The 23308-nt window shown below is 37.3% G+C and overlaps 1 protein-coding gene and 1 non-coding gene across 6 annotated transcripts in view; one reads left to right on the top strand and one right to left on the bottom strand.

Moving 5' to 3' along the window:
- PHTF2 (putative homeodomain transcription factor 2) overlaps positions 1–23308 on the bottom strand; it is a 139921-nt gene that overhangs the window by 106911 nt on the left and 9702 nt on the right. The gene's annotated exons all lie outside the window — the stretch shown is intronic.
- Positions 21311–21383, top strand: TRNAR-UCU. Its single transcript has one exon. It is a non-coding gene; the product is annotated as a tRNA-Arg (tRNA).

Here is a 23308-nt window from a genome sequence, read left to right on the forward strand (position 1 = left end):
ATTATCTACTCAACTCGGTACTTAAGCAAGGAACCCTAGAATCTTTGTCTCCTTCCCTTTCCCACCACCACCAATTCTATTCCTGGCACATGGGAACCATTCGATAAATATGAAGGAATAAATTAATATAGTCTATCTGTCACATGGGCAAAACATCTCTTATATAACCTGTCCCTGGCCCCACTACCACATGCCTAGTGCAAGCTCGTATCATCTATTACCAGGACTACTCTAACGGTCTCTTATTACTTCTTCTCTTTCACCATTTTTCTCTCTAAAATACTGACTTTATGTTTCTCTTCTTCTTAAAAAATCTCTATTAATTTCCTATTACCTAATAAAAGAGTTGTATCAGCACAGTATACAAAAGACCCTTCCTTTACAACCTGATCACAAATTCATTGTTTTTATAACCAGCAGCATCCATCATCTCTACCTTCTTCCACACACTAACTACCCACCCCAATCTGCCATCCAAACATACCTGACAGTCAAGCCATATGGATTATCAAATATATTTCCATGCTTGCCTTCTAGTCCTGGTGGTAATTTTTCACTCTAAAATGACTTTTTCCTTGTTTTGACCTATTTGACAAGTTACTTTGGAACTCTTCTAGGACCAGATCATCACAGGAAATTAAATGGTGAATATATAAACAAAGGAGAATATATAAACAATGATGTTCAAATGACTTAATGAAGAACAACTAAAGATTTAAATATTTGAAACTACCAGGGGAAAGAATGGTGCGGACTGCTCTGGGTTCCAGTGGTTAAGACTCCATGCTTCCAGTGCGGAGGACGTGAGTCTGATTCCTAGTCTGTGAACTAGGATTCCACATGCCATCCAGCACAGCAAAAAAAAAAAAAAGAGTGGATGAAACACAATCATCTAACAACTTCACTCCCTTACAATAAGTAACTGAAACTACAGCAAAAGCATACATATATAAGGGATGAACTTGGAACTGGTTTTAAGAAAATAGATGCAGGATTAATGGTGAAGTAGTGGTAAGAATCAAATTGTGTCCCCTGGGTTTTCTCGCCCCATAGTTAAAATGGCCAATTTAAAATTAGGACATGTGGCTTAAAATATAGCAGGTAACTTCTTTTGGGACAAGTGAACTATATTTTTTAAATGAACCTATGGTTGGTGATCAAACTTCATTATTTCATGTAATAATACCATTACTAATATGTCCAGATCATCAATTGAAGGTTAATGAAAATGAAATTTGGGGGCTTTGCTTCATATTACTACTAACTACCATGCCAACTGACTCAAACTGCCTGAAATTCAGGAATGCAGCACAGTTTAATAGCCACTACACTCATAACATTCTTGTGTCTGAGGGAGATTTCTACATATCAGGAAACCAACATTCAATTTCTAGCCCATCCAAGTCCATAGCACAGAGGAAAGTACTTTCTAACATACTACAACTACCATTTAACCAGAACCAACAGCTCGACTATGTATAACTCATTCTTTTCATTGGTCTCTAATCTCTCCAGCTATACAGTACAATGCCTTTTTACATAAAGGATCTGAGCACCAGTGAATCTTGGTATCCCCAGTAGGAAGTCTTGGAACCAATCCTTGCGAGTACCAATGGATGACTGTGTACACAGAAGGTATGTGCTCGACAAAAGGAAATATTCTATTTCTGTTCCTCCCTTCACAGCAAAATTTTGCTATCTCCTCCAATCTCTCTACTTCCTCTCTTCAATCCAAGCATATCTTTGCTGCCCACACTCCAATGAAAGTTCTTTTTAAGGACACCAATGAATTCAGGTTGCCAAATCCAATGGTCAGGTCTCAGTTCCTCAACTAATCTGCAGTACACAACACAGCTGACTAAGTTCCCTCCACTCAGAACAGCAGTCACTTACCCTCCAGAAAACCACTCTCTTGGGTTTGCCCCTAACTTTCTGCCTATTCCTCAGTTTCTTTGCAGACTCCCATCTTCTCCCTTATCTCATTCCTTGACATCTGTCTTCTTCACTCAGTCCCTTGGTAATCACTCAAAATATCTTGCTTTAAATACCATGTGTATGTAATGACTACTATGTATGAAGATTATATCTCTAGTCTCAGTTCATGACCCCATGAATCGCACCATGCCAGGCCTCCCTGTCCATCACCAACTCCTGGAGTTCACTCAAACTCATGTCCAGCCATGTCACCCCCTGTAATCCTGTTCACCTCCTGCCCCCAATTCCTCCCAGCATAAGAGTCTTTTCCAGTGAGTCAACTCTTCGCATGAGGTGGCCAAAGTATTGGAGTTTCAGCTTTAGCATCAGTCCTTCCAATGAACACCCAGGACTGATCTCCTTCACAATGGACTGGTTGGACCTCCTTGCAGTCCAAGGGACTCTCAAGAGTCTTCTCCAATACCACAGTTCAAAAGCATCAATTCTTCAGTGCTCAGCTTTCTTCACAGTCCAACTCTCACATCCATACAGGACCACTGGAAAAACCATAGCCTTGACTAGATGGACTTTTGTTGGCAAAGTAATGTCTCTGCTTTTGAATATCCTATCTAGGTTGGTCATAACTTTCCTTCCAAGGAGTAAGCATCTTTTAATTTCATGGCTGCAGTCACCATCTGCAGTGATTTTGGAGCCCAAAAAATAAAGTCTGACACTGTTTCCACTGTTTCCCCATCTATTTCCTATGAAGTGATGGGACCGGATGCCATGATCTTTGTTTTCTGAATGTTGAGCTTTAAGCCAACTTTTTCACTGTCCTCTTTCACTTTCAACAAGAGGCTTTTTAGTTCCTCTTCACTTTTTGCCATCAGGGTGGTGTTGTCTGCATATCTGACGTGACTGATACTTCTCCCGGCAATCTTGATTCCAGCTTGTGCTTCTTCCAGCCCAGCATTTCTCATGATGTACTCTGCATATAAGTTAAATAAGCAGGGTGACAATATACAGCCTTGATGAACTCCTTTTCCTATTTGAAACCAGTCTGTTGTTCCATGTCCAGTTCTAACTGTTGCTTCCTGACCTGTATATAGCATATATAGCATATAGCATAAAGCATCTATTTCTGCTTTATTGACTATGCCAAAGCCTTTAACTGTGTGGATCACAATAAACTGAAAAATTCTGAAAGAGACGGGAATACCAGACCACCTGACCTGCCTCTCTAAACTATCCCCTAAATCCACTGGATAAGAAAAAGTCAAACAAGTTTCCTTACTTGAGGACTTCCCAGAGCCTACTATGTTGCTGTGTATTATAAACATATAAGATAAAACTATAATCATGTTGTTTCTTACACAGCAGAACCTTTTCCTCATGAGGCACCTCATAACACATACAATTAACTAAATATGGCCAATACAATTAACTAACAAGCCACTAAATATGGCATGCTTAGACATCTTCCAAGTACTTCCAACTTCTCATGGCACAAATTAATTATATGAAAATGGGCAAACTTTTCTACCAATTGAAAAGACAATAACTTAGTTTGAGGATTTCTCAAGGCAGTTCACTCTATTAGAAGAGAGTTTGCCTTGAAAATTTCCTTATGTAAAGATAAGTTGGTTGTCTTTCTTAAGTTACACTCACCTGTATTATACTCTACATGAGCACAGAATTTTACCATATCTTCTGGCTTCAAGTAAAATAATATAGCAAGTACATGCTGCTGTTAATCTTTCCTTTCTCTAGATTAACTATAGCTGCCTCCTTCAACTGTTCTTCACATAACATGCCTTTCAAACCTCTCTCCATCCAGTCATCTTCCTTATGAGATAAGATCTCAATTCCTGGAATCTAGTTGGCCAACAAAACAATCTATTTGTCTGAAGAATGCAAACAACTGTGGATTTATAATGAACATGATCACTTAGTAATATAACCTAAGAGTATACTCACTTTTTAAATTTTTAGCAGCCATGACACTGGTTAACTCAATAACAGTTTCTAAAAGTAAAGCTATGTATCACATACATCCACACACATACATACTCATATATAATCAATACACTTAGCTATATCCACTAAGAGGGCCTAGATACAACAATTTCTCAGTAGCAATAAGCACATGTAACAAGTAAATATTTAAATACTATCCTGGAGAATGAAATGGCAACCCACTCCAATACTCTTGCCTGGAAAATCCCATGGATGGAGGAGCCTGGCAGGCTACAGTCCATGGGGTTGCGAAGAGTCAGACACAACTGAGCGATTTCGCTTTCACTTTTTTTTTTTCCTACTACAGTAAAGAAACCAAGGCTCCTTAGAGAAACGTCTAATTTCAGGGCTGGCATAGAGACATGACAAGGTGATCCTAGAACATCTTGTTGAGTCAGAAATTAAAGTGCTCAATTTGCAGTGCCCTCCCACTTTAAAGCCTCCCCTTGCTGCACTGGCCCCTGTGGGCATGCCCATGGAAGCCAGCGCCACAGCTGGCCCCTTGCCCATGTGTACTCCAGGTCAGCTTCAAGAGCAGATGCTGGGGAAAGTAACAAGGTGGGGCTGACACAGTGGGTCCAGAGACCTACCTAGAGGTCTTGGAGGCCCTCCTGGGGAGGAGAAGGTTGGATGTAGCTCACTGTAGGGGCAAGAACACTGACAATGGAAACACCAGGAAGTTTTTAATTTTTTAAATTTTCTTAAAAATTAAAATAAAATTTTTTATATTTTTGTTCTTGTGCTTTATCGTTTCATTTCATTTTTATTTTACCTAATAAACTTTTCAGTTTTCTAATTTTACTTTTTATCCTTTCTTCTTGTTCTGCTCTTTTCTGTTTGTTGTATTTTTTTTTCTTTCATGCCACACCATGTGGCTTGCAGGTTCTTGGTTCATAGGCCAGGGTCAGGTCTGAGACTTTGTGGTGGGAGCACTGAGATCAAGCTGCTGGACTAACAGAGAACTTCAGGGCTCAGGCAATATTAACTGGCTTCAGGTAATATTAACTGGTGTGAACTTTCACAGAAGTCCTCATCTCAGCACCACAACCTGGCTCCACCCAACTGCTGGCAAACTCCAGTCCACTCAACTCCAGTGCTGGACGCCACAGGCCAAACAACCAGTAAGACAGGAACACAGCCCCACGTATCAAAAAAAATGACATAACAGAAAATTTGTTGCAGATGAAGAAGCCAAGCAAAAACCTACAAGACCAAACAAATGAAAAAAGAAATAGGTAATCTACCTGAAAAGAACTCAGAGAGAAATGATAGTAAAGATGATTCAAAATCTCACAAATAGAACAGAGGTATGGATCTAAAAAATACAAGAAATGTTTAACAAGGACTTAGAAGAACTGAAGAACAGTCATAAGAAGCACAATAACTGAAATGAAAAATAAGAATCAATAGCAGAATAACTGAGGCAGAAGAACAAATAAGTGAACCAGAAGATACAATGGTGGAAATAACTGCCAAGGAGTAGAATAAAGACAAAAAGAATGAAAAGAAATGAGGACAGTCTCAGAGACCTCAGGTACAACATTAAACGCACCAGCATCCAAATTATAGGGATCCCAGAAGAGAAACAGAAAGCGGCTGAGAAAAATTTAAAGAGATAACAGTCAAAAACTTTCCTAACATGGGAAAGAAAACAGCCACCTAGGTCCAAGAACCACAGAGTCCCACACAGGATAAACCCAAGGAGAAACACAACAAGACACATATTAATCAAAATAACAAAAGTTAAATTCAAAGAAAAAATATTAAAAGCAGGAAGAGAAAAATAACAAATAATATACCAGGGAAACCCAATAAGGTTATCAGCTGATCTTTCAACAGAAACTCTGCAGGCCAAAAGAGAGTGACAGGATATATTTAAAGTGATGGAAGAGAAAAGCCTACAACAAAGATAACTCTACTCAGCAATGATCTCATTCAGGTTCATCGGAGAAATCAAAAGCTTTACAGAGAGTCAAAGCATAGACAAAGCTAGGAATTCAGGACCACCAAATCAGCTTTACAACAAATTTTAAAGGAGCTTCTCTAAGAGGGAAACAAGAGAAGAAAAAGACCTATAGAAAACAAACCCAAAATGATTAAGAAGATGTTAGCATATTGATAATAACCTTGAACATAAATGGATTAAATGCTGCCAAAGACACAGACTGGCTGAATGGATACAAAAACAAGATACTCTCTTATGACCTATTGACACACACAGGCTGAAAGTAAGGGAGCAGAAAAAGACATTCCATGCAAATGCAAATTAAAAGAAAGCCAGAGTATCCATACTTACATCAGACAAAGCAGACTTTAAAACAAAGACTGTTACAAGAGACAAAAAAAGATACCATATAATGATTAAGGGATCAATCCAAGAAGAAGATACAACTATAAATATTTATGCACCCAACTAAGGAAAACTTCAATACATAAAGCAAACACTAACAGACATAAAAGGGAAATCAACAGTAACACAATAACAGCGGGAGATTTTAATACCCTACTTATACCAATGGACAGATCATCCAGATAGAAAATAAGGGAACACAAGCTTTAAATCACACATTAGACCAGATAGACTTAATTGATATTTATAGGACATTCTATCCAAAAGCAGCAGAATACACATTCTTCTCAAGTGCACATGGAACATTCTCCAGAATAAATCACATCATGGATCACAAATCAAGCTCTGTTAAACTGAAGAAAACTGAAATTGTTTCAAGGATCATTTTTTGACCACAATGCTACGAGATTAGAAATCAACTATAAGAGAAAAAAAAAAAACTATAAAAAACACAAACACATGAAGGCTAAACAATAAGCTTATAACCACAAGATCACTAAAGAAATCAAAGAAAATATCAGAGAGTACATAGATGCAAATGACAATGAAAACACGATGACCCAAATCCTATGGGAGGCAGCAACAGCAGTTCTTAGAGGGCAAGTCACAGGAATACAATCCTACCTCAAGAAACAAGAAAAATTTCAAACCTTTTCAAACCTTTACAAATTTCAAAACTTTACAAGTTGCTTTAAAGCAACCAAAGAACGAAGAACAAATTTAGTAGAAGGAAAGAAATCATAAAAATCAGCAGAAATAAATGAAACAGAAATTAAGAAAACAATACCAAAGAGCAATGAAACTAAAAGTTGGTTCTTTGAGAGACAAAATTGATAAACTTTTTGAGTCAGATTCCTCAATTTAAAAAAAAAAAGTGGGGGGAGAGGATACAAATCAACATAATTAGAAATGAAAAAGGAGAAATCACAACTGACACAGCAGAAATTCAAAGGATCATAAAAGACTACTATAAGCAACTATATGCTAATAAAATGGATAATTTGGAAGACAGGGACAAATTCTTAGAAAGGTACAATCTTCTAACACTGAACAAGGAAGAAATACAAAGTATGAACAGACCAATTATAAGTAATGAAATTGAAACTTCCAACAAACAGAAGTCAAAGACCAGAGGGCTTCATGGGTAAATTCTAGTAAACATTTAGCAAAGCACTAACACCTACCCTTCTCAAACTGTTCCAAAAAAACTGCAGAGGAAGGATCACTCCCAAGCTCAATCTGTGAGGCCACCATCACCCGATAGCAAAACCAGACAAAGGGTGCCACAAAAAATGAAAATTAAAGACTAGTATCACTGATGAACACAGATACAGAAATCTTCAACAAAATACTAGCAAACAGAATCCAACAGGATTTAATCTACATTAAAAGGATCATACATATTCTATGACCCACCTCCCAGAATATTGGAAATAAAAGCAAAAATAAACAAATGGGATCTAATTAAAATTAAAAGCTTCTGCACAACAAAGGAAACTATAAGCAAGGTGAAAAGACAGCCTTCTGAATGGGAGAAAATAATAGCAAATGAAACAACTGACAAACAACTAATCTCAAAAATATACAAGCAACTCCTGCAGCTCAATTCCAGAAAAATAAACGACCCAATCAAAAATGGGCCAAAAAACTAAACAGACATTTCTCCAAAGAAGAAATACAGATGGCTAACAAACACATGAAAAGATGCTCAACATCACTCATTATCAAGAGAAATGCAAATCAAAACCACAATGAGGTACCATTTCACGCCAGTCAGAATGGCTGCAATCCAAAAGTCAACAAGCAATAAATGCTGGAGAAGGTGTGGAGAAAAGGGAACCCTCTTACACTGTTGGTGGGAATGCAAACTAGTACAGCCACTATGGAGAACAGTGTGGAGATTCCTTAAAAAATTGGAAACAGAACTGCCTTATGACCCAGCAATCCCACTGCTGGGCATACACACCAAGGAAACCAGAATTGAAAGAGACACATGTACCCCAATGTTCATCACAGCACTGTTTACAATAGCCAGGACATGGAAGCAACCTAGATGTCCATCAGCAGATGAATGGATAAGAAAGCTGTGGTACATATACATAATGGAGTATTACTCAGCCATTAAAAAGAATACATTTGAATCAGTTCTAATGAGGTGGATGAAACTGGAGCCTATTATACAGAATGAAGTAAGCCAGAAAGAAAAACACCAATACAGTATACTAACACATATACATGGAATTTAGAAAAATGGTAATGATAACCCTGTATGCAAGACAGCAAAAGAGACAAAGATGTATAGAACAGTCTTTTGGACTCTGTGAGAGAGGGAGCGGGTGGGATGATTTGGGAGAATGGCACTGAAACATGTATAATATCATATATGAAACGAATCGCCAGTCCAGGTTCGATGCATGATACTGGATGCTTGGGGCTGGTGCACTGGGATGACCCAGAGGGATGGTATGGGGAGGGAGGTGGGAGGGGGGTTCAGGATGGGGAACATGTGTACACCCGTGGTGGATTCATGTTGATGTATGGCAAAACCAATACAATATTGTAAAGTAATTAGCCTCCAATTAAATAAATTTAAATTTAAAAATAAAAAATAAAAGTTACTGTGTTTTGAAGAAAAATAAAATAAAATAAAAGGATCATACACCATGATCAAGCTGTGATTTATTCCAAGGATGCAAGTTTTCTTCCATATAGACAAATTAATCTACGTGATACTCCATATTAACAAATTGAAAAATAAAAACCATATGATCATCTCAACAGATGCAGAAAAAGCCTTTTTTATAAAATATGTATTTTTTTATTGAAGTATAGTTGACTGACAATGTTTCAGGTGCACAGCAGGTGATTCAGTTATACAAATACACATACATTATTTCTGAAATTAATTTTCACTATAGTTCCCTATGCTATGCAGTAAACCTTTGTTGCTTATTGCACCTCTATTTTTAAATTAGAAATCTAGCATTCTATTCACACTAAGTCAAAAAGTAGAATCAAAATGTTCTAATTTTTTAATTTAGGCAAAAGTTAATGTTTTCTAAAATATATAATTACACACACACATATATATTATATATACAAAAACTTTTCTACTACACTTGATAAAGGTTTGAGAAAGAACATCAAAAAAAAAAAAAGGAGAAGAGATGGAGAAACTAGAGAACATAAACTAAATGAAATGGGAGCACTGAAAATGAAATCGAAAAGTGAGACAAACTAGATAGAAATAAAAGATCATCATATAGTCCAGCTGTTTTTAAACATGATTGCTGGTTAGAAACATAGCTGGAACATATCAAGATAATTCTGATATGCATCTGGATTTTAAAAAGTGATTACAGGTCTTTCTATTAGATCTTAGTTTTGGTGATACAGAGTACTATTATTTTTCTGTTAACAATGGTATTGAGTAATAGTTACTTAATCACAATAGTAAAAGATGTTTATCAGTTTTCACAATCAATAGCCAGACAAAAAAATAAAAGATAGTTACAAATGCAAGCCATAATGGTAACATGATTAACTAACAATATAAAAAAATCACAATTTGGGGGAGGGGGGTCAAGCAGAGTGATGTGGAAGTGGAAGTGCATACATGCACATGTTTTCATCCACCCAGCCAGTCTGTCTTTTGGTTGGTGCATTTAATCCATTTACATTTAAGAGAATCATTGATACATATGACCCTATTACCATTCTCTTAACTATTTTGGGTTTTCTTTAGGTAGGGCTTTTCCTTTTCTTGTTTTCTGTCTAGAGAATTTCCTTTAGCATTTTTTGCAAAGCTAAGGTTCAAAATCACTGCAGATGGTGACTGCAGCCATGAAATTAAAAGATGCTTACTCCTTGGAAGAAAAGTTATGACCAACCTAGATAGCATATTCAAAAGTAGAGACATTACTTTGCCAAGAAAGGTCCGTTTAGTCAAGGCTATGGTTTTTCCAGTGGTCATGAATGGATGCGAGAGTTGTACTATAAAGAAAGCTGGGTGCCGAAGAATTGATGCTTTTTAACTGTGGTGTTTGAGAAGACTCTTGAGAGTCCCTTGGACTGCAAGGAGATCCAACCAATCCATTCTAAAGGAGATGAGCCCTGGGTGTTCTTTGGAAGGACTGATGCTGAAGCTGAAACTCCAGTATTTTGGCCACCTCATGTGAAGAGTTGACTCATTGGAAAAGACTCTGATGCTGGGAGGGATTGGGGGCAGGAGGAAAAGGGGACGACAGAGGATGAGATGGCTGGATGGCATCACTGACTCGATAGACGTGAGTTTGAGTGAACTCCGGGAGATGGTGATGGACAGGGAGGCCTGGCGTGCTGCGATTCATGGGGTCGCAGAGAGTCGGATACGACTGAGCAACTGAACTGAACTGAACTGAAGGTTTGGTGACGCTGAATTCTCTTAACTTTTGCTTGTTTGGAAAACTTTTGTTTTCTCCATCAAATCTTAAGGAGAGTCTTGCTGGGTAGAGTATTCTTGGCTGGTGTTCTTAGTATTCTAGGTTATTCCCTTTCACCACTTTAAATATATCCTCCATTCCCTTCTGACTTGTAGAGTTTCTGTTGAGAAATCAGGTGATAGCTTGATGGGAGTTCCTTTATATGTTATTTGTAATTTTTCCCTTGTTGCTTTTAATATTTTATCTCTCTCTTTAGTTTTTGTCAGTTTGATTACCATGTGTCTCAGTGTGTTTCTCCTTGGGTTCATCCTTCCTGGGACTCTCTGTGTTTCCTGAACTTGGATGACTACTTCCTTTTCCATGTTCAGGAAGTTTTCCACTATTATCTCTTCAAATGTTTTCTCAGGTCCTTTCTCTCTCTTTTCTCCTTCTGGGACCCCTACAATGTGAATGTTGGTATGTTTAATGTTGTCCCAAAGGTCTCTTAGGCTGTCTTCATTTCTCTTAATTCTTTTCTCTATATTCTGTTCTGCAGAAGTGATTTCCACCATTCTGTCCTCCAGGTCACTTATCTGTTCCTAGAAAAAACTTTTGACAAAAATCAATACCTATTTACAAAAAAATCCCAAATCTCCAGAAAGTGGACACAGAGGGAACCTACCTCAACATAATAAAGGCCACATGTGACAAATCCACAGCAAACATCATTCTCAATGGTGAAAAACTGAAAGCATTTCCTCTAAGATCAGGAACAAGACAAGGATGTCCACTCTCACTACTATTATTCAATGCAGTTACGGAAGCCCTTGCCACAGCACTCAGAGAAGGAAAAGAAATAAAATGAATGAATCCAAGTTGGAAAAGAAGTGAAAACTGTCACTGCAGATGACACGATATGATACATAGAAAATCCTAAATATTCAACAGATAATCTAGTAAAGTTGCAGGATACAAAATTAAGGCACAAAAATATCTTGTATTCCTATACACTAACAATGATAAGTCAGTAACAGAAAGTAAGGAAATAATCCCATTCACTACTGCAACAAAAATAAAATACTTAGGAATAAGCCTACCTAAGGAGCCAAAAGATCTACCTAAGATACTGATGAAAGAAGTCAAAGGCATCGCAGAGAAATATATCATGTTCTTGGACTGCAAGAATCAATACTGTGAAAATGACTATGATCCCAAAAGCAATCTACAGATTCAGTGCAATCCTTATCAAATTACCAATGGCATTTTTCACAGAACAAAAATTTTTACAATCTGTATGAAACACAAAAGACCTCAAATAACCAAAGCAATCCTAAGAAAGAAAAACGGAGCTGGAGGAATCAGGCTCCCTGACTTCAGACTATACCACAAAGCTACAGTAATTAAGACAGTATGGTACTGGCACAAAAACAGAAATATATATATCAATGGAACAGGAGAAAAAGCCCAGAGATAAACTAACACACCTATAGCCACCTAACCTATGGCAAAGGAGATAAGAATGTACAGTGTAGAAAAGATAGCCTTTTCAATAACTGGTGCTGGAAAAACTGGACAGCTATAGGTAAAAAGATAAAATTAGAACACACCCTAACACCACACACAAAAATAAACTCAGAACGGATTAAAGATCTAAATGTAAGGCCAGATACTATAAACCTATTAGAGGAAAACACAGGCAGAAGACTGACATAAATCACAGCAAGATGATTTTTTTTCGACCTATGTACTAGAGTAATGAAAAAAAAAGGGGAGGGTACCTAATTAAACTTAGAAGCTTTTGCACAGCAAAGCAAACTATAAACAAGATGAAAAGTCAACCCTGAGTATGGGAGAAAATAACTGCAAACAAAGCAGTTGACAAAGGGTTAATCTCCAAAATATACAGGCAGCTCATACAGTTCAATATCAGAAAAACGACCCAATTAAGAAGTGGGCAGAAGACCTAAACAGACATTTCTCCAAAGATGACATACACATGACCAATAAACCCATGAAAAGATGCTCAACACTGCTCATTATTAGAGAAGAGCAAATGAAAACTACAATGAGGTATCCCCTCACACCAGGAAGAATGACCATCACCCAAAAAATCTACAAAGAAATGCTGGAGAGGGTGTAGAGAAAAGAGAACTCTCTAACACTGTTGGTGGGAACGATACAGTCACTATGGAGAACAGTAAGGAGGTTCCTTAAACTAAAAGCACAAATACCGTATGATCCAGCAATCCCTACTCCTGGGCATATAGCAGGAGAAAACCATAATTCCAAAAGACACATACATCCCAATATTCATAGTGGCACTATTTACAACAGCCAGGACATGGAAGCAACCAAAATGCCCATTGACATAGGAATGGAAAAAGAAAATGTGTACATATATAACAATGGAATACTAGTCATAAAAATGAATGAAACTGTGCCATTTATACAGACGTGGATGGACCTAGAGACTGTCATATAGAGTGAAGTCTGTCAGAAAGAGGAAAACAAATATTGTATATAACTCACTTATGTGGAATCAAAAAAAATAGTACAGATGAACTTGTTTGCAAAGCAGAAATTGAGACACAGACACAGAGAAAAAATGTATGGACACAAAGTTGGGGGGTAGGGGATTGGGACTGACATCACACTACTGTGTATAAAATAATAGATAATTAATGAGAACCTACTAAAAATGGCAACCCACTCCAGTACTCTTGCCTGGAAAATTCCATGGACAGAGGAGCTTAGTAGGCTACAGTCCATGGGGTTGCAAAGAGTCAGACATGACTGAGTAACTTCACTTTCTTTCTTTCACTGTATAGCACAAGGGGAAAACGAAGATACGATCTGTTTGCAAGACTAATATTAACTTTAAAAACACATTATAGAGTAGGTGCAAACAAATACTACTTCATTTCACTTACACAAGGTACTTAGAACAGTCAAATTCATAAAGTCAGAAAGTATACTGGTAGATGCCAGGGGCCAGGGTTAGGGGTCAGAATGGGGAATGGGGACTTAGTGTTTAATGAAGACAGTGTTTCAGTTTAAGAAAGTGGAAAATTCAGTAGATGGATGATGTTAAGAGCTGCACAACAATGTGAATGTACTTAGTGCCACTGAAATGTTAAATATGGTTAAAACAGTATATTTTATACTATGTGACTTTTACCACAATAAAAAACATTTAAAAAATTAAAGTGCTCAAAGAATAATAGGGACACTGTCAAAAGAATAAAATAAGAAACAATGAGTCTATACTAGTATGAATGAATGGGCAAATAAAATAAGAGAATGAAGTTTTTTCTGTAGCAGAAAGTCAGCTAATAAACACAGAAGAAATTAGTGAACTGGGAAAAAAGAAAATCACCAATTTTCAACCATCTTTCCCCCCCCAATTTTAGTGAGATATAATTGCCCTAACATTGCATAAGCTTAAGTTGCACAACATAATGGTATGATACATGAATACAGAGCAAAAATGATTAGCACAGTAAGTTAACCATCACCTCACACAGCTACATATTTTTTTTTTCCCTTGTGATGAGAACTTTTATGAAACTATCCTGATAATTGATTCGTACAAGAATCATCAATAGATATTAAAGCCAATGGACAAGTTAAGGCAATGGCACCCCACTCCAGTAGTCTTGCCTGGAAAATCCCATGGACGGAGGAGCCTGGAAGGCTGCAGTAAATGGGGTTGCTAAGAGTCAGACATGACTGAGCGACTTCACTTTCACTTTTCACTTTCAGGCACTGGAGAAGGAAATGGCAACCCACTCCAGTGTTCTTGCCTGGAAAATCCCAGGGACAGCAGAGCCTGGTAGGCTGCCATCTATGGGGTTGCACAGAGTTGGACACAACTGAAGTGACTTAGCAGCAGCAGCAGCTGCAGGATATTTACATAATCAAAGGATCTCTCCACAAGGTACTTATTAGTTGCAAAGAGTAAAATAATGACTTAACCTTGGAGAAACCTGGCAGATATCATCAGAACTAAACGATAAAAATTATCAGCATCAGTAATAGGAGAAATTGCAGCATTTGCTTCTTGATATAATGTACAGAAAAGAACACAACATTAAGTCTGTGATATTCCTGTCAAATGTATATAACCTGACTCTAATCTTGAGAGAAAATCGGCCAAACTAAAATTGAAGGACAGTCAACAAAATGAATGGCCTCAAAACTTTAGAAAAATGTCAGTATCATGAAACATAAACATAGGCTCTAGAATTGTTCCAACTTAGAGAGGCATAACAACTAAAGGCAGGATGTGAATCTGCACTTTCTTTTGCCAAAATGGACAGTATTAGGACAGCTGGTGAAATGTGAATATCTACAGATTACAGTATTATACCAAAGTTAATTTCCTGATTTTTTTTTTTAATCATCATACAATGTTTATGGAGGAATGACTTTGTTTTCAGGAAATAAAACTGAAGTTCATAGAGACAGAGGAATATTAAGACTCAAATGAGAGGGCAATGTTCCAGAATAATGCTAAAATTAGGCTTGTACTAAAGGATGCTCAGGATTCATCTAACAAAGCTTAAAAAGCATGCTTTGAAGAACTGTTTTCAAGTAACTTAACTGTGTCCCAAAACAAATCTCAAAATATTGAAAAGAAAAAAAAAAAAAGATAGCTCTAAACAACAAAATTCACAATGTCTGGCATCCAACAAAAATTAGCAGGAACACAAAAAGGAAAATATAATCCATATAAGGAGAAAAATCAGTTATAAGAAATGGATCTAGAAATGACAGAAGTGATATGACTAAAACAGCTACTGTATACAAAATATGGTATGTGTATATATATGTTGCATATATACATAGACAGACACACACACACAGAAAGAAATGCATGTTCACGGATTAGAAGACGTAATATTAACATGTCCATACCCAAAATAATCTATAGATTCAATGCAATCTGTAGCAAAATTTCAAAGGCATTTTTTTTCCAGAAATAGAAAAATCCATCCTGAAATTCACATAGAATCTTGAAGGATCCCAGGTGCTCAAAATAATTCTGTAAAAACAAAAATTGGAGGAGTCACACTTTCTGATTTCAAAACATACTACAAAGCTACAGTGTACTACTGGCATAAACTACTGGAATAGAACAGAGCCCAGAAATAAACTCTTGCATATGCGGTCAAATAATCTTTGATAAAAATGCTAAGATCATTCAACGGGGAAAGGAGTCTCTTCAACAACGTGTATGCAGAAAAATGGATATACACACGCAAATGAATCAAGGTGGGCCCTTAACTAACACCACATACAAAAATTAACTCAAAGTGAATTAAAAACCTAAAAATAAAACCTAAAGCTATAAAACTCCTAGAAGAAAATTTATGGTTAAACTTCATGACACTGAACTTGGCAGTGATTTACTCGGTTGTGATACCTAAGGCACAACCTAAGACAGTAAAACTACACAAATGAGACTATATAAAACTTAAAAGTTTTGTGCATCAATGCATATAATCAATAGAGTGAAAGGCAACTTATGGATGAACGAGAATATTTGCAAGCTATATACATGATGGGGGGTTAATATCCAGAATATATAAAGAACTACAATTTAAGAGCAAAAAATCAAATATCTCAATTTACAAATGGTAAAGGACTTAATAGACATTTCTCCAATGATACAGAAATAGCCACAAGCATATGAAAAGATGCTCAACATCACCAATCATTCAGTTCAGTTCAGTCGTTCAGTTGTGTCCGACTCTTTGCGACCCCATGAGTAGCAGCACGCCAGGCCTCCCTGTCCATCACCAACTCCCAGAGTTCACTTAACTCATGTGCATCACGTCAGTGATGCCATCCAGCCATCTCATCCTCTGTCGTCCCCTTCTCCTCCTGCCTCCAATCCCTGCCAGCATCAGGGTCTTTCCAGTGACTCAACTCTTTGCATCATTAGGTAAATGCAAATTAAAACCATAATGAGATATCACTTTTATATCCATTATGATACCAAGTATCAGCAAAATAGAAAATAACAAATGTTGATAAAGATGTGAAAAAGTCAGAAACCATGTACGCTATTGATGCAATGCTGAAGTGGCACAATCACTGCAGAAAATAGTATGGAGGTTCCCCCCAAAATTTGAAAACAGAACTACCAAATGATCCAGCAATTTTGCTTTTGGAAAGTAAAAGTGTTAGTTGCTCTGTCATGCTTGACTCTTTGCAACCCCACGGACTGCAGCTCACCAGGCTCCTTTACCCATGGGATTTTCCAGGCAAGGACACTGGAACGGTTTGCCATTTCCTTCTCCAGGGGATCCTCCCAACCAGGGATCAAACCTGAGTCTCCTGCACTACAGGCAGATTCTGACTAAGCTTTGCTTTTGGGGATATATCCAAAAGCAGCATGGTCTTGAAGACATATTCGCATATCCATGTTCACAGCAGCACTATTCACAACAGCCAAGCAATGAAAATAACCCACATGTCCACCAATGGATGAATGAATAAAGAAAATTATACAATAGAATATCATTTAGCCTTAAAGGAAATCCTGCCACACATCACAACATGGATGAATCTTGAGGACGTTAAACTAAGTGAAATAAGCCAGTCACAAAAAGACCAATGCCATGTTATCTTCATTTGAGGTACCTAGCATAGCCAAGTTCAGAGAGAAAGAAAACAGAAGAATGGCTTCCTGGGACTGGAGGAAAGAGTAAATAGTAGTTGTTTTTAAGTTGTTTAATGGTTACAGAGTTTCAGATTTGCAAGATGAGAAGTTCCAGAAAGCTCTTTCAAGACAACATTAATGTAAACATTAACACTACTAAACTGTATACTAAAATGACTGAGATGGTAAATTTTATGTACTTTTTAATTACAATTAAAAAAAAAAAAACCTCAGTATAAATGCCATGTATACAGTTGACCCTCAAAAAACATAGTTTGAACTGTGTAGTTTCTCTTACGCACAATTTAAAAAAAATTACATTACTACATGATCTGATTGGTTGAATCTGCAGATGCAGAACCATGACATAGAGTGTTATAAAGTTATACAAAGATTTTTGACTGTGTGAACAGTCACCACCACTAACCCCCACATTGTGTAAGGATCAACTTTATTCAAGAAAGGAGAAGAAAGCCTGAACATATAAAGGAGAAACATTTAAGATACAGACAAGATTCAAATCAAACTTCTAGAAACGAAAACACCTATTAAGAAAAATACCGTGGGGCTTCAGTGGTGCTTCACTGCTCTACTGGCCGACACAGGAGACTCAGGTTCAATCCCTGGTCCAGGAAGATCCCAAATGCTGTGAAGCAAATAATTCTGTGCTTCACAACTATTCAGCCTGTGCTCCAGAGCTTGGGAGCTGCAACTACTGAGGCCCCCAAGTCTTAGAACCCATGCTGCACAACAGATGACGCCACCACAGTGAGAAGCCCACACACCCCCAAATACAGAGTAGCTGCTGCTTGCTGCAACTAGAGAAAAGCCCAAGCACAGCAGCAAAGACCCAGCGCAGCCAAAACTAAAAATATTTAAAAAGAAAAATACACTGAATGAGATAATAGCAAATCAAAAAGTGAAAAGATTAGTAATCTTGAGGACAGAGCAAGAGACATTGTCCAAGTTGAAACAAGGAGAGGAAAAAAAAAAAGGAAGAAAGCAGCAGTTAGCTTGGGACATTATCAAGAAGCATAATATATGAATAACTAGTACCATAATGAGAAGAATGAAGAAACAAAAAAAAAACATCTGGAGAAATAATGGACAAATTTCTTCTACATTTGATAAAAACAGTAAAGCTTCAAACCAAGAAGTTCAACAAACCCCAAGCCTAAGAAACATAAAATAACTAGGCACATCTTACTACAAGGGCTTAAAACAAATGATAAAGAGATCTTAAAAGCAGCCAGAGGAAAAAAACATTTTCAGTATAGTGAAATAAGGATAACAGATTTCACACTGGAAAAATGCAATGAGATGACAGTGGTGCAGTATTATTATACTCCTGGAAAAAAAAAAAAAAAGAAGGTGTTGATCTAAATTTCTATACCTGGCAAAAATATATTTCAAAAAAGTATTTTTTCAGACATACAAAAGCTGAAAAAAATTTCATCAGTAATACTGCATTACAACCATTACAACAAATACTAAAGTAAGTACTTCAGGAAGAAGGAAAATAGCAGATGGAAAAAGAATTCCAAAGGAAAGAAGGGCCCTGAAAATGGTAAATATGTAGGTAAATGTAAGAGCTTTAAAAAAAAAAAAAAAAGCTCACTGTACTTAATTGGTCAGTCGTGTCCAACTCTTTGCGACCCCATGGACTGTAGCCTGCCAGGCTCCTCTGTCCATGGGGATTCTCCAGACAAGAATACTCAAGTGGGTTACCATGCCCTCCTCCAGGGGATCTTCCAACCCAGGGATCAAACCCAGGTCTCCAGCATTGCAGGTGGATTCTTCACCATCTGATCCACCAATCCCCTTAAAAGACAACTGACCACGTAAAGCTGAAAAAGTAGAAATACACTGTGGAATTTTTAACACACGTAAAACCAAAATGTATGACAAGAGCACAATAGAAGTATACTGTTACAAGGCACTGACATGAAATGGAAAGCGGTGTTTTACTCAAGGTAGATGTGATAAGCTAAACATATATACAGCCACTACAAACAAGCAGCAAAATTTTTTTTTAAAGCTACAGATAATTAATTCTCAAATAAAGTATTTATCATAAAAATACTCAAATACAAAAGAAGGTAAAGAAAAAAAAGGACAAAGAACAGATGTAACAAATAAGAAACATGTACCAAGAAGGAAGATTTAAACCCAACAAAATAATCACATTAAATGTAAATGGTCTAAATTAAGAGCAGAGATTAGAAAGCTGGATTAGAAAGAAAGAAAAAGCAAGGTCCAACTATATGCCATGTACCAGAAATCCAGCTTAAATACAAATAAGTAAAAAGTTTTCAAGTGGAAAAAGAGAAATAACACTAACACTACTCAAAACAAAGCTAGAGTGGCAACACAAAGTAGACTTCAGAGAAAAGCATATTACCAAAGGTCATTTCACAATGACAAAAAGATTCAATTCATCAAAAGGTAACAATCCTAAATATGCATGCATCGAGTAACAGAACTTCAAACTACCAATATATGAAGCCAAACTGATCAAACTACAAGGAGAAATTGGCAAAGCCACAATTATAGTCAGAGATTTCAACACCCTTCTCTCAAAAATGGAGAGAACAAGCAGACATAAAATATGTAAGGATACAAAAGGACTGAACATTTTGTCAGTCAATTTGATCTGATTAGTATTTATAGAACACTCCACCCAACATTCTTCTCAAGCACACATGAATCATTAACCAAGAGAGATGACACTCTCATAAAACAAGTCTCAATAGATTTAAAATGACTCACATCATGCCATGTATGTTCTCTGACCACAGTGAAATTCAATCAGAAATCAACATCTGAAAAACACCTCAATATTGGGAAACTTGTGTACATACCTTTAAATAACCAACAGATTCAATGAAGAAACCACAAACAAAATCAACAAGGATTTTTGAACAAAAATGAAAACACGAATATCAACATTTGTGAGATGCACTCCAATCACTATTTAGAGGGGAATTTCATAGCATTAAAAATTTATATTAGAAGACAATAAGTATACATTTTAAGATTCTAACAAATCAAAAGCAAATAAAATACAAAGTAAACAACAACAACAAAAAAATCGGAGAAGGCAATGGCACCCCACTCCAGTACTCTTGCCTGGAAAATCCCATGGACAGAGACAGAGGAGCGTGGTAGGCTGCAGTCCATGGGGTCTTGAAGAGTCAGACATGACTGAGTGACTTCACTTTCCCTTTTCACTTTCAGGCATTGGAGAAGGAAATGGCAACCCACTCCAGTATTCTTGCCTGGAGAATCCCAGGGACGGGGGAGCCTGGTGGGCTGCCGTCTATGGGATCGCACAGAGTCGGACACGACTGAAGCGACTTAGCAGCAGCAAAGAACAAAATGGAAATAAGAACAGAAATCACTGAAACTGAAAACACAAAATCAATTAAAAAAAAAAAAACTGGCTCCTTGAGAATATCAACAAAACAAATTTGTAGCCAGACTGAACAGGAAAAAAAGTGAGAAAATACACAAATTAACAGTCAGGAATGAGAAAGAAAACATTACTATAGATCTTAGAGATACTAAAAAGATAATAAAGGAATACTATGAACATGTATGCCCCTGAATTTAACAATTTAGACTAAATTAACAAGTTCCTTGAAAGATACAAACAACTGACGCTTACTCAAAAAGAAATAAATAAAAGAAAAAGAAATAATAAATTAAATAAATAGAATTTGAAACAAAAATCTTTCCCATAAAGAAAACTCCAGGTGTAAGTATGCTAGCCACTTAAATTCATCTTAAGTTTAAGATATCAATACATGGAGAGATCAAATATTTATTAACTATCATGTACAAGCATTACAGATAGAAATTTGATATGGTTATGTTAGTATTTCAATAAAATCATTCTGGAAGGAAGCTGTGTAGAGAACTGGTTAACATGAGGCTAAATTAAATTCAAAGAGACCTAGGACTTCCTTGGTGGTCCAGTGGCTAAGACTCTGCACTTCTACTGCAGGGGGCCCAGGTCTGATCCCTGGTCAGGGAACCAAGATCCTGAATGCCTCAAGTTCAAAAAAAAAAGGTAAAGAGACTAGAGACAATAATAAAATGACGAGCACATGAAATAAGTCAGTGGCAATGAGCATTTTTATTAACTTGGGAGTCAGTGTTGGGATAGGGCATTAATAAAATAGATAACTAGTAGAGAGAATAAGCAGATGCAGTGACTGATTGGACTTGAAAGCTATGGGAAATAAAAGAGAAAGGATATTCCATGATTCCCGGCCTGAACGTTAGAAGAGCCATTCACCAGAATAGGCAATACAAGAGAAGAAAAGATGACATGTTCTTCAACATATGGCACATTTACGACAGCAACATCACTCACCTAGAGCCAGACAACTTGGAATGTGAAGGCAAGTGGACCTTAGGAAGCATCACTACAAACAAAGAGAGTGGAGGTGACGGAATTCCAGTGGAGCTATTTCAAATCCTAAAAGATGATGCTCTTAGAGTGCTGCACTCAATATGCCAGCAAATTTGGAAAACTCAGCAGTGGTCACAGGACTGGAAAAGGTCAGTTTTCATTCCAATCCCAAAGAAAGGCAGTGCCAAAGAATGTACAGACTACCACACAATTGCATTCATTTCACATGCTAGTAAAGTAACACACAAAATTCTCCAAGCTAGGCTTCAAGAGTACATGAACCAAAAACTTCCAGATGTTCGATTTGATTTAGAAAAGGCAGAGGAACCAGAGATTAAATTGCCAACATCCACTGGATCATAGAAAAAGCAAGCGAATTCCAGAAGAATATTTACTTCTGCTTCACTGACTACACTAACGCTTTTGACTGTGTGGATGGCAACAAATTGGAAAATTCTTAAAGACAGGGGACTACCAGACCACCTTACTTGTCTCCTGAGAAACCTGTATGCAAGTCAAGAAGCAACAGAACTGGACATGGAACAACTGACTGGTTCCAAATCGGGAAAGGAGTATGTCAAGGCTGAATACTGTCACCTTGCTTATTTAACTTATTCGCAGAGTATATTATGTGAAATGCCAGGCTGGATGAAGCACAAGCAGGAATCAAGATTGCCGGGAGAAACTTCAATAACCTCAGATATGCCGATGACACCACGCTTACGGCAGAAAGTGAAGAGAAACTAAAGAGCTTCTTGATGAAGGTGAAAGAGGAGAGTGAAAAAGCTGACTTAAAGCTCAACATACAAAAAACAAAGATCATGGCATCCAGTCCCATCACAAATAGGCAGGCACACAATGGAAACAGTAACAGACTTGATTTTCTTGGGCTCCAAAATCACCGCAGACAGTGACTGCAATCACCATCTGAAATTAAAAGATACTTGCTACTTGGAAGAAAAGGTATGACCAACTTAGACAGCATATTAAAAAGCAGAGACATTACTTTGCTGACAAAGGTCCATCTAGTCAAAGCCATGGTTTTTCCAGTACTCACGTACAGATGTGAGAGTTGAACCGTAAAGAAGGCTGAGCACCACAGAATTGATGATTTTGAACTGTGGTGCTGGAGAAGACTCTTGAGGGTCCCTTGGACTGCAAGGAGATCAAATCAAACCAGTCAATGCTCAAGGAAATCAGTCTTGAATATTCACTGGAAGGACTGATGCTGAACCTCCAATACTTGGGCCACCTGATGTGAAGAACTGACTCATTTGAAAAGACCCTGATGCTGGGAAAGATTGAAGGCAGGAGGAGAAGGGGAGGAGAGAGGAAGAGACGGTTGGATGGCATCATCAACTCAATGGACATGAGCTTGAGCAAGCTCTGGGAGATGGTGAAGAACAGGGAAGCCTAGTGTGCTGCAGTTCACTGGGTCGAAAAGAGTCAGATATGACTAAACAACAACAATGGTACATGTAAACATTCAGAGGCCAAAAGGGAGACGTGTGTGTGTGTGTGTGTGTGTGTGTGTGTGTGTGTGT

This window comes from Oryx dammah, unplaced genomic scaffold, assembly GCF_014754425.2.
Source record: "Oryx dammah isolate SB20612 unplaced genomic scaffold, SCBI_Odam_1.1 HiC_scaffold_18, whole genome shotgun sequence".
In the NCBI taxonomy this organism is placed as follows: domain Eukaryota; kingdom Metazoa; phylum Chordata; class Mammalia; order Artiodactyla; family Bovidae; genus Oryx; species Oryx dammah.